We start from the raw sequence: 9,208 nt of genomic DNA on the forward strand, positions 1-9,208 counted from the left end.
GTGAGGACTGGCCTAGTTATTTGTGTAAGGTAGCGTTGGTACTGCAGTCCTAGTAAGAGGCTGGGCTCACTGCTAACCTAAAAAAAAGTTGCAATTGGGAAGAGTGAGTTGGAGTATTTGGGGTATCGAGTAGGGAGCAGCCAGATCAGACCGCTAATTGCTAAGGTGAAAGCCTTGGCTGACTGGCTGGTCCCTACGACCAAAATCCAGGTGCGCTCTTTCTTGGGATTAGCAAGCTATTATAGAAAGTCGAGTCACTCCGGTCTGGGCAGTCGAGTCACTCCGGTACTACCTCCTTGGGCGACACTTCACTCTGGTAACAGATCATGCCCCCTTAGCATGGCTCCACTGGATGAAGGATAACAATGCCAGAATCACACGGTAGTACTTGGCGCTGCAACCTTATGCCTTCACCGAGCAGGAAAACTGCATCAAAATGCAGATTTTTTTCTCTCGGGAAGGCATGGGTTTGTAGGATTTTCGACTGGACCAGTGGTGCCATTTTGAGGGGAGGGATGTGTAACAGGAGGGAGACCTGTACTGGCTCTTTGGTGCATGCATGATCCTGCAGGGGGAGGTCGGGAGCCATGAAGGACCCACCTATCAATCATGGCAGTGACACGGGGAGGCTGTGAGAGGGTTGAAAGACGGGTCTTAAGTGGCGCTTGACCTATAATAATGATGCTCTGTTACTCCTCAGGGCAGCCCTTCTGGGAGAACGACAGTGGGAGCTCTAATCAAAAATAACAGAGAGACCGCAATAGAACGCCAGCGTCTGGAGCTATCAAACCAGCAAAACAAGCAGAGGAATATAGCCTGGAATCAGGGAGGACAAACCTTTCTTTTATTTCTGTCCCAAGAGGGACTGTGTGTAGTTAGCGGGGAAACCTTGGGCATCCCCACACAGTGTTAAGTAGAGGAGTAGCGAGCAAGCACAGGCTGAAGAGCCGTACGGGTAGCAACAGTGGGGGAATGCTGCTGTGTCAGCATCCTTTTGTTTGTAGTTTTATTATTGTGTTTTATTTTCTCTTTTTGCTTTCAAATTGTGTTTGGACTATTATTTTATTATTTTGACGCACATGCGTGTGTGTGTGTGTACCTTCTCCATTCTCTCCCCGTTTACCATAGATGGTATTCGGGTGAGCTAGCAGTGCAGTGCCACCTTGTGGTGAAATTAATAAAGTACACCCCTGCGGGGTGTTCAAACGTGAAACTTTGTGTTTGTGTTCAGTGTATTCCACCACCCTCTCACACAGGTGTGTCTAAAATATGCAGCTATGGCCAAAAGTATGGCATCAGCTAGAATTTTAGGATTGGGACATAATACAAAAAACAACAATGACAAAAAAAAACAAACTATATGAACATAATTTAGATAATTTATTTAACATCATGTAATCAAAGAAACTACAAAATGACATCGCAAAAGTCTACTGGAAGCCATAATGGTAGTACAGTATTTTATGTTCGATTTCGCGATGTCCTATTTTTCAATTTTGGTCAGTTTTTTGTTAGTACAAAGCACTACATAATTCAAAATGTTAATGTAACATTATTGAGCAGGTTACATTTGACTTCATGATGCAAAATGATTTAATTCTATAGGGTGATGCAAAACTTTTGGCCATAGTTGTAGGTGTACCAAACCAAGCAACATGGTTATATCCCTGGATGTGATTTTGACAGCAGTCAGCTTCATCTTTATTTCATCTTCAGGTACTGAATCTCTTTTGTCTTATCTTCTAAAGGGCTCAACGTTGAGAGGATTTAAAAGAAGGTCTTCTAGTTCATCTTCGAGCTCTTCTTCCAGCTCATCTTCTAGCTCATCTTCCAGCTCATCTTCTAGCCAGCATTCTGGGAATCTGGAAAGAGTGGCGTCGCAGAAACTTACTGAGAACCTGGAGCTTGACAGAGATCACATGCGGGGAAAGCAGGCTACAAACAAGAAACAGGAGAGGAAGGACAAACAGAAAAAGCACCAAAAGCAGCTTTCTATCAGCAGCAGCATTAGCAGCAGCAGCAGCAGCAGGAATCACAATCATAGAAATAATACCAGAACCCCCAGTAAGTCCAAGAGGTATCAAAAAAACAATAACAACAGCTCTTCTAGCAATGGGTCCAGTTCATCTTCAGAGGAGGTAAAATAATCGATTTATTTTTATTTTTTATAAATCACTGTGCTTAGAGAAATACAGACTAGCTGTGCTTTTTCACTTCCAAATATTTATTCTAAAGACATTCTAAATGATCTAGACAAGATTCAAAACTGGGCAGACACATGGCAAATGACATTTAATAGAGAAAAGTGTAAGGTACTGCAAGCAGGAAATAAAAATGTACATTATAAATATCATATGGGAGATACTGAAATTGGAGAAGGAATCTATGAAAAAGAGTTTTTGTTGACTCAGAAATGTCTTCATCTAGACAATGGGGGAAGCTATAAAAAAGGCTAACAAGATGCTCGGATACATTGTGAAAAGTGTTGAATTTAAATCAAGGGAAGTAATGTTAAAACTGTACAATGCATTAGTAAGACCACATCTTGAATATTGTGTTCGGTTCGGGTCAACTCGCTATAAAAAAGATATTGCTGCTCTAGAAAGAGTGCAAAGAAGAGTGACCAGAATTATTCTGGGCTTAAAAGGCATGTCATATGCAGACAGTCTAAAAGAATTGAATCTGCTCAGTATTGAACAAAGAAGACTACGTGGCGACCTAATTCAAGCATTCAAAATTCTAAAAGGTATTGACAATGTCGACCCAAGGGACTTTTTTAACCTGAAAAAAGAAACAAGAACCAGGGGTCAAAAATGGAGATTAGACAAAGGGGCATTCAGAACAGAAAATAGGAGTTACTTTTTTACACAGCGAATTGTGAGGGTCTGGAATCAACGCCCCAGTAATGTTGTTGAAGCTGACACCCTGGGGTCCTTCAAGAAGCTGCTTGATGAGACTCTGGGATCAATAAGCTACTAACAGCCAAACGAGCAAGATGGGCCAAATGGCTTCCTCTCGTTTGTAAACTTTCTTATGTTCTTATATTAGTAATTGTTGTCAGAGGTTCAATGTAATTATTTTCAGGGTTCATTAATAATTGTTTTCAGGGTTCATTAGTATTTGTTGTCGGGGGTTCATTAGTAATTGTTTTCAGGGTTCATTTGTAATTGTTGTCAGGGGTTCATTAGTAATTGTTTTCAGGGTTCATTAGTAATTGTTGTCGGGGGTTCATTAGTAATTGTTGTCAGGGGTTGATTAGTAATTGTTTTCAGGGTTCAATAATAATTGTTTTTGGGGGTTCATTAGAAATTGTTTTCAGGGTTCATTAATAATTGTTTTTGGGGGTTCATTAGTAATTGTTTTCAGGGGTTCATTAGTCATTGTTTTCAGGGTTCATTAGTAACTGTTGTCAGGGGTTAATTAGTAATTGTTTTCAGGGTTCATTAGTAATTGTTGTCAGAGGTTAATTAGTAATTGTTTTCAGGGTTCATTAGTAATTGTTTTCGGGGGTTCATTAGTAATTGTTGTTGGGGGTTCATTAGTAACTGTTTTCAGGGTTCATTAGTAATTGTTGTCGGGGGTTCATTAGTAACTGTTTTCAGGGTTCATTAGTAATTGTTTTCAGGGTTCATTTATAGTTGTTTTCGGGGGTTCATTAGTAATTGTTGTCAGGGGTTCATTAGTAATTGTTTTCAGGGTTCATTGGTAATTGTTGTCGGGGGTTCATTAGTAATTGTTTTCGGGGGTTAATTAGTAATTGTTTTCAGGGTTCATTAATGAAGTACTTGAAAAATAGATGGTGAGTAAGTAGATTCAAGTCCTTTTCTTCAATCAGTTGCCAGGTTTATTGAAATATGCAGGGAGTCTGGTCCCAGGTACAGGACAAACAACACTCAAAATTACAATGTATAGATGGTCCACCTCCCCTTTCTCTGACATTAACCAATGGTCAAGGTAATTTAATTTATTGTGTGAGTGTTAATGTGTGTGTGTCTGTGTGTGTAGTCTAGTGTGACAACCTCTGAACTCAGTGCATTCTTCACACTCCTGGAGACAAAAGGTCCATACGTCTGCCTTTTGTTATCTCCTTGCGACCCCCTTTGATGCCAGTGGGATTATCTCTTTTGATCTCTCTGAAGTCTAGAGCCTGTTCCCTTCTAGTCCACAGCATTGTTATCTCATTAGCTTGCAGTCATTGTTGGGCAGTTTGTAGATGCAGCGTCTCTATCAGTGGTTAGCAGTACATGCAATTTGAACCAAACAGTCTGCTATCTGCAATATTAGTCTCTTTTCAGAAAAGAACAACAGTATAGCTCTGTTAGTCCACATGCGTAGCAAACCCCTAATCAATTCTCAATCCATGTTTTCCAACAATTAATCATTGTTTTCAGGGTTCATTGGTAATTGTTGTCGAGGGATCATTAGTAATTGTTGTCAGGGGTTCATTAGTAATTGTTTTCAGGGTTCATTAGTAATTGTTGTCTGGTGTTCATTAGTAATTGTTGTCGGGGGTACATTAGTAATTGTTTTGGGGGTTCCTTAGTAATTGTTGTCTGGTGTTCATTAGTATTTGTTATCGGGGGTTCATTAGTAATTGTTTTCAGGGTTCATTTGTAATTGTTGTCAGGGGTTCATTATTAATTGTTTTCAGGGTTCATTAGTAATTGTTGTCAGGGTTCATTAGTAATTGATGTCGGGGGTTCATTAGTAATTGTTTTCAGGGTTCATTAGTAATTGTTGTCATGGGATCATTAGTAATTGTTGTCGGGGGTACATTAGTAATTGTTTTCAGGGTTCATTAGTAATTGTTGTCTGGTGTTCATTAGTATTTGTTATCGGGGGTTCATTAGTAATTGTTTTCAGGGTTCATTTGTAATTGTTGTCAGGGGTTCATTAGTAATTGTTTTCAGGGTTCATTAGTAATTGTTGTCATGGGATCATTAGTAATTGTTGTCGGGGGTACATTAGTAATTGTTTTCAGGGTTCATTAGTAATTGTTGTCATGGGATCATTAGTAATTGTTGTCGGGGGTACATTAGTAATTGTTTTCAGGGTTCATTAGTAATTGTTGTCGGGGGTTTATTAGTAATTGTTGTCGGGGTTTCATTAGTAATTGTTTTCAGGGTTCATTAGTAATTGTTTTCAGGGTTCATTAGTAATTGTTGTCGGGGGTATATTAGTAATTGTTTTGGGGATTCCTTATTAATTGTTTTCAGGGTTCATTAGTAATTGTTGTCAGGGGTTCATTAGTAATTGTTTTCAGGGTTCATTAGTAATTGTTGTCGTGTGGTTCATTAGTAATTGTTGTTGGGGGTACATTAGTAATTATTTTCAGGGTTCATTAGTAATTGTTTTCGAGGGTTCATTAGTAATTGTTGTCAGGGGGTTCATTAGTAATTGTTGTCAGAGTTTCATTAGTTACTGTTTTCAGGGTTCATTAGTAATTGATGTCGGGGGTTCATTATTAATTGTTGTCGGGGGTTTATTTTTAATTGTTGTCGGTGTTTCATTAGTAATTGTTTTCAGGGTTCATTAGTAATTGTTTTCGGGGGTTCATTAGTAATTGTTGTCATGGGGTTCATTAGTAATTGTTGTCAGGATTCATTAGTAATTGATGTCAGGGGTTCATTAGTAATTGTTGTCAGAGTTTCATTAGTAATTGTTTTCAGGGTTCATTAGTAATTGTTGTCGGGGGTTCATTAGTAATTGTTGTCAAGGGGTTCATTAGTAATTGTTGTCAGGATTCATTAGTAATTGATGTCATGGGTTCATTAGTAATTGTTGTCGGGGGTTTATTAGTAATTGTTGTCGGGGTTTCATTAGTAATTGTTTTCAGGGTTCATTAGTAATTGTTGTCGGGGGTTCATTAGTAATTGTTGTCGGGGGTACATTAGTAATTGTTTTCAGGGTTTATTAGTAATTGTTCTCATGGGGTTCATTAGTAATTGTTTTCAGGGTTCATTAGTAATTGTTGTCGGGGGTTCATTAGTAATTGTTTTGGGGCGTTCATTAGTAATTGTTTTCAGGGTTCTTTAATAATTGTTTTCAGGGTTCATTAGTAATTGTTTTCAGGGTTCATTAGCAATTTTTGTTGGGGGTTCATTAGTAATTGTTGTTGGGGGTTCATTAGTAATTGTTTTCAGTGTTCATTAGTAATTGTTGTCGTGTGGTTCATTAGTAATTGTTTTCAGGGTTCATTAGTAATTGTTGTCAGGGGTTCGTTAGTAATTGTTTTCAGGTTTCATTATTAATTGTTTTCGGGGGTTCATTAGTAATTGTTGTCGGGGGTTCATTAGTAATTGTTGTCAGGGGTTCATTAGTAATTGTTGTTGGGCGTTCATTAGTAATTGTTTTCAGGGTTCTTTAGTAATTTTTGTCAGGGGTTCGTTCGTATTTGTTTTCAGGGTTCTTTAGTAATTGTTGTCTGGTGTTCATTAGTAATTGTTGTCGGGGGTTCATTAGTAATTGTTTTCAGGGTTCATTAGTAATTGATGTCGGGGGTTCATTAGTAATTGTTGTCGGGGGTTCATTAGTAATTGTTTTCAGGGTTCATTAGTAATTGTTTTCGGGGGTTCATTAGTAATTGTTTTCGGGGGTTCATTAGTAATTGTTGTCATGGGGTTCATTAGTAATTGTTGTCAGGATTCATTAGTAATTGATGTCAGGGGTTCATTAGTAATTGTTGTCAGGGTTTCATTAGTAATTGTTTTCAGGGTTCATTAGTAATTGTTGTCGGGGGTTCATTAGTAATTGTTGTCATGGGGTTCATTAGTAATTGTTGTCAGGGTTCATTAGTAATTGTTGTCAGGGGTTCATTAGTAATTGTTGTCGGGGGTTCATTAGTAATTGTTGTCGGGGGTTCATTAGTAATTGTTTTCAGGGTTCATTAGTAATTGTTGTCGGGGGTTCATTAGTAATTGTTTTCAGTTTTCATTAGTAATTTTTGTCGGGGGTTCATTAGTAATTGTTGTCGGGGGTACATTAGTAATTGTTTTCAGGGTTCATTAGTAATTGTTGTCATGGGGTTCATTAGTAATTGTTGTCAGGGTTTCATTAGTAATTGTTTTCGGGGGTACATTAGTAATTGTTGTCGGGATTTCATTAGTAATTGTTTTCAGGGTTCATTAGTAATTGTTGTCAGGGTTCATTAGTAATTGATTTCGGGGGTTCATTAGTAATTGTTGTTGGGGTTCATTAATTGTTGTCGAGGATACATTAGTAATTGTTGTCGGGGTTTCATTAGTAATTGTTTTCAGGGTTCATTAGTAATTGTTGTCAGGGGTTCTTTAGTAATTGTTTTCAGGGTTCATTATTAATTGTTTTCGGGGGTTCATTAGTAATTGTTGTCGGGGGTTCATTAATAATTGTTGTCAGGGGTTCGTTCGTAATTGTTGTCAGGGGTTCGTTTGTAATTGTTGTCTGCTGTTCATTAGTAATTGTTGTCGGGGGAACATTAGTAATTGTTTTGGGGATTCCTTAGTAATTGTTTTCAGGGTTCATTAGTAATTTTTGTCAGGGGTTCATTAGTAATTGTTTTCAGGGTTCATTAGTAATTGTTGTCGTGGGGTATATTAGTAATTGTTGTCAGGGTTCATTAGTAATTATTTTCAGGGGTTTATTAGTAATTGTTGTTGGGGTTTCATTAGTAATTGTTTTCAGGGTTCATTAGTAATTGTTGTCGTGGGGTACATTAGTAATTGTTGTCAGGGTTCATTAGTAATTATTTTCAGGGGTTCATTAGTAATTTTTGTCAGGGGTTCATTAGTAATTGTTTTCAGGGTTCATTAGTAATTGTTGTCGTGGGGTTCATTAGTAATTGTTGTCAGGGGTTCATTAGTAATTGTTTTCAGGGTTCATTAGTAATTGTTGTCGGGGGTTCATTCGTAATTGTTGTCGGGGGTTCATTAGCAACATTGATGCTATTTACAAATTAGTGTTTAAATATTTGCTGTTTGTAAATGGAAAATTTAACAATAACAAGCCACATGCTACGTGCAACATACAATTCTGGAACTAGAAAGTGCTTTGCTACTAGTTTCGTTATTATAATGTAATCATTTTAGTTAGCCATTTTGTTCAGTTTATTGGAACACAAATCCTGTCTCTTACTGGTCTACTAAAATTGTAAAAAGTTAAAGTCTAGATTAAATACATCGAATCCCTTCATATTCATATCAAGAGAGCAGACAAAGGGGTGACTTTGAGTGCTCAGCAGTATGGCCTGGAATCCTTGTACTTCGACGGGAAGACAGTGCAGGTCAAGGTCACCTCAGAGATGAGAGGAAAGACTTGCGGACTCTGCGGACACAACGACGGAGAGAGGAGAAAGAAGTTCCACATGCCAGATGGACGCCAGGCCAAGAGCCCCAACAGTTTCACCCACTCCTGGGTCATCCCTGGAGAAAACTGCAACAGAGGTATAAACAAATACGTAACAATCAATCGTAATCTCTGTGGTAAAACGTCAACAGACTTTATGCCCCCAAGTAAAAGACGGCAGATATTGTAAGTATTGTGTAATTTTAGCTGAGGATCGCTTGATTCCTTGCTAATTAGGTTAGTGAGTGAGTGGAAGCTGCAGATTATTCAGGAGCTGCCAGTTGTTTTTGAATCAAACAACCCAACAATTGTTTGTTAAACTTGAAAAGAATAAGGGACTATTCACTCAGCTCCACCAAACTCCACCTCTCTCTTGTTGTTATATTTCCTGGCTCTGGTCTGACGCCACCCACTCCGGCCGTGTAATAAAAAAAAAAAGTGTGTTCTAGAAAGTTCTAGAAGTGTGTTCGAGTTCACCTGTGCCCTTGCCCTATAATAACCCCGTATCTTATATAACTTGTTTTTGTCACGTTTATATAACTTGTTTTTGTTAGAATGTTCTAGGGAAAGGGATGGTTTATTCAGAGGGCCGAGCCTCGAGGGAGTGATCTGGCCAATTACTCTCTCGCATGCAAAAGCCTAACTTGGTAAGTTATAAAGGACGGGGTTCTCCCCTGCTCTGATGAGAGTCAGCCGTGAGGATTAGCGCGCAGTCCTGCTCGGTAATTTCTTGGAGACAGCTGCTTTCTCTTACCAGGGTCGAAGGGCTCTCCCGATCCGCTAGGAAGGGTAAGAATTAGTTCAGTTGCGTCTCATGGATTGTATTGATCTGTGATTAATATAATCTTTGTATGTAACCTTGTTGGGTTGTGTCCCGTTAGGGATATCG

General features: G+C 38.5%; 1 pseudogene; it reads left to right on the forward strand.

Moving 5' to 3' along the window:
• Nucleotides 1-8,561, forward strand: part of LOC121327139 — a 28,281-nt pseudogene extending 19,720 nt beyond the window's left edge.
• The last annotated feature ends 647 nt before the right edge of the window (nucleotides 8,562-9,208 follow it).

This window comes from Polyodon spathula, chromosome 14 (genome assembly GCF_017654505.1).
Source record: "Polyodon spathula isolate WHYD16114869_AA chromosome 14, ASM1765450v1, whole genome shotgun sequence".
NCBI lineage: Eukaryota > Metazoa > Chordata > Actinopteri > Acipenseriformes > Polyodontidae > Polyodon > Polyodon spathula.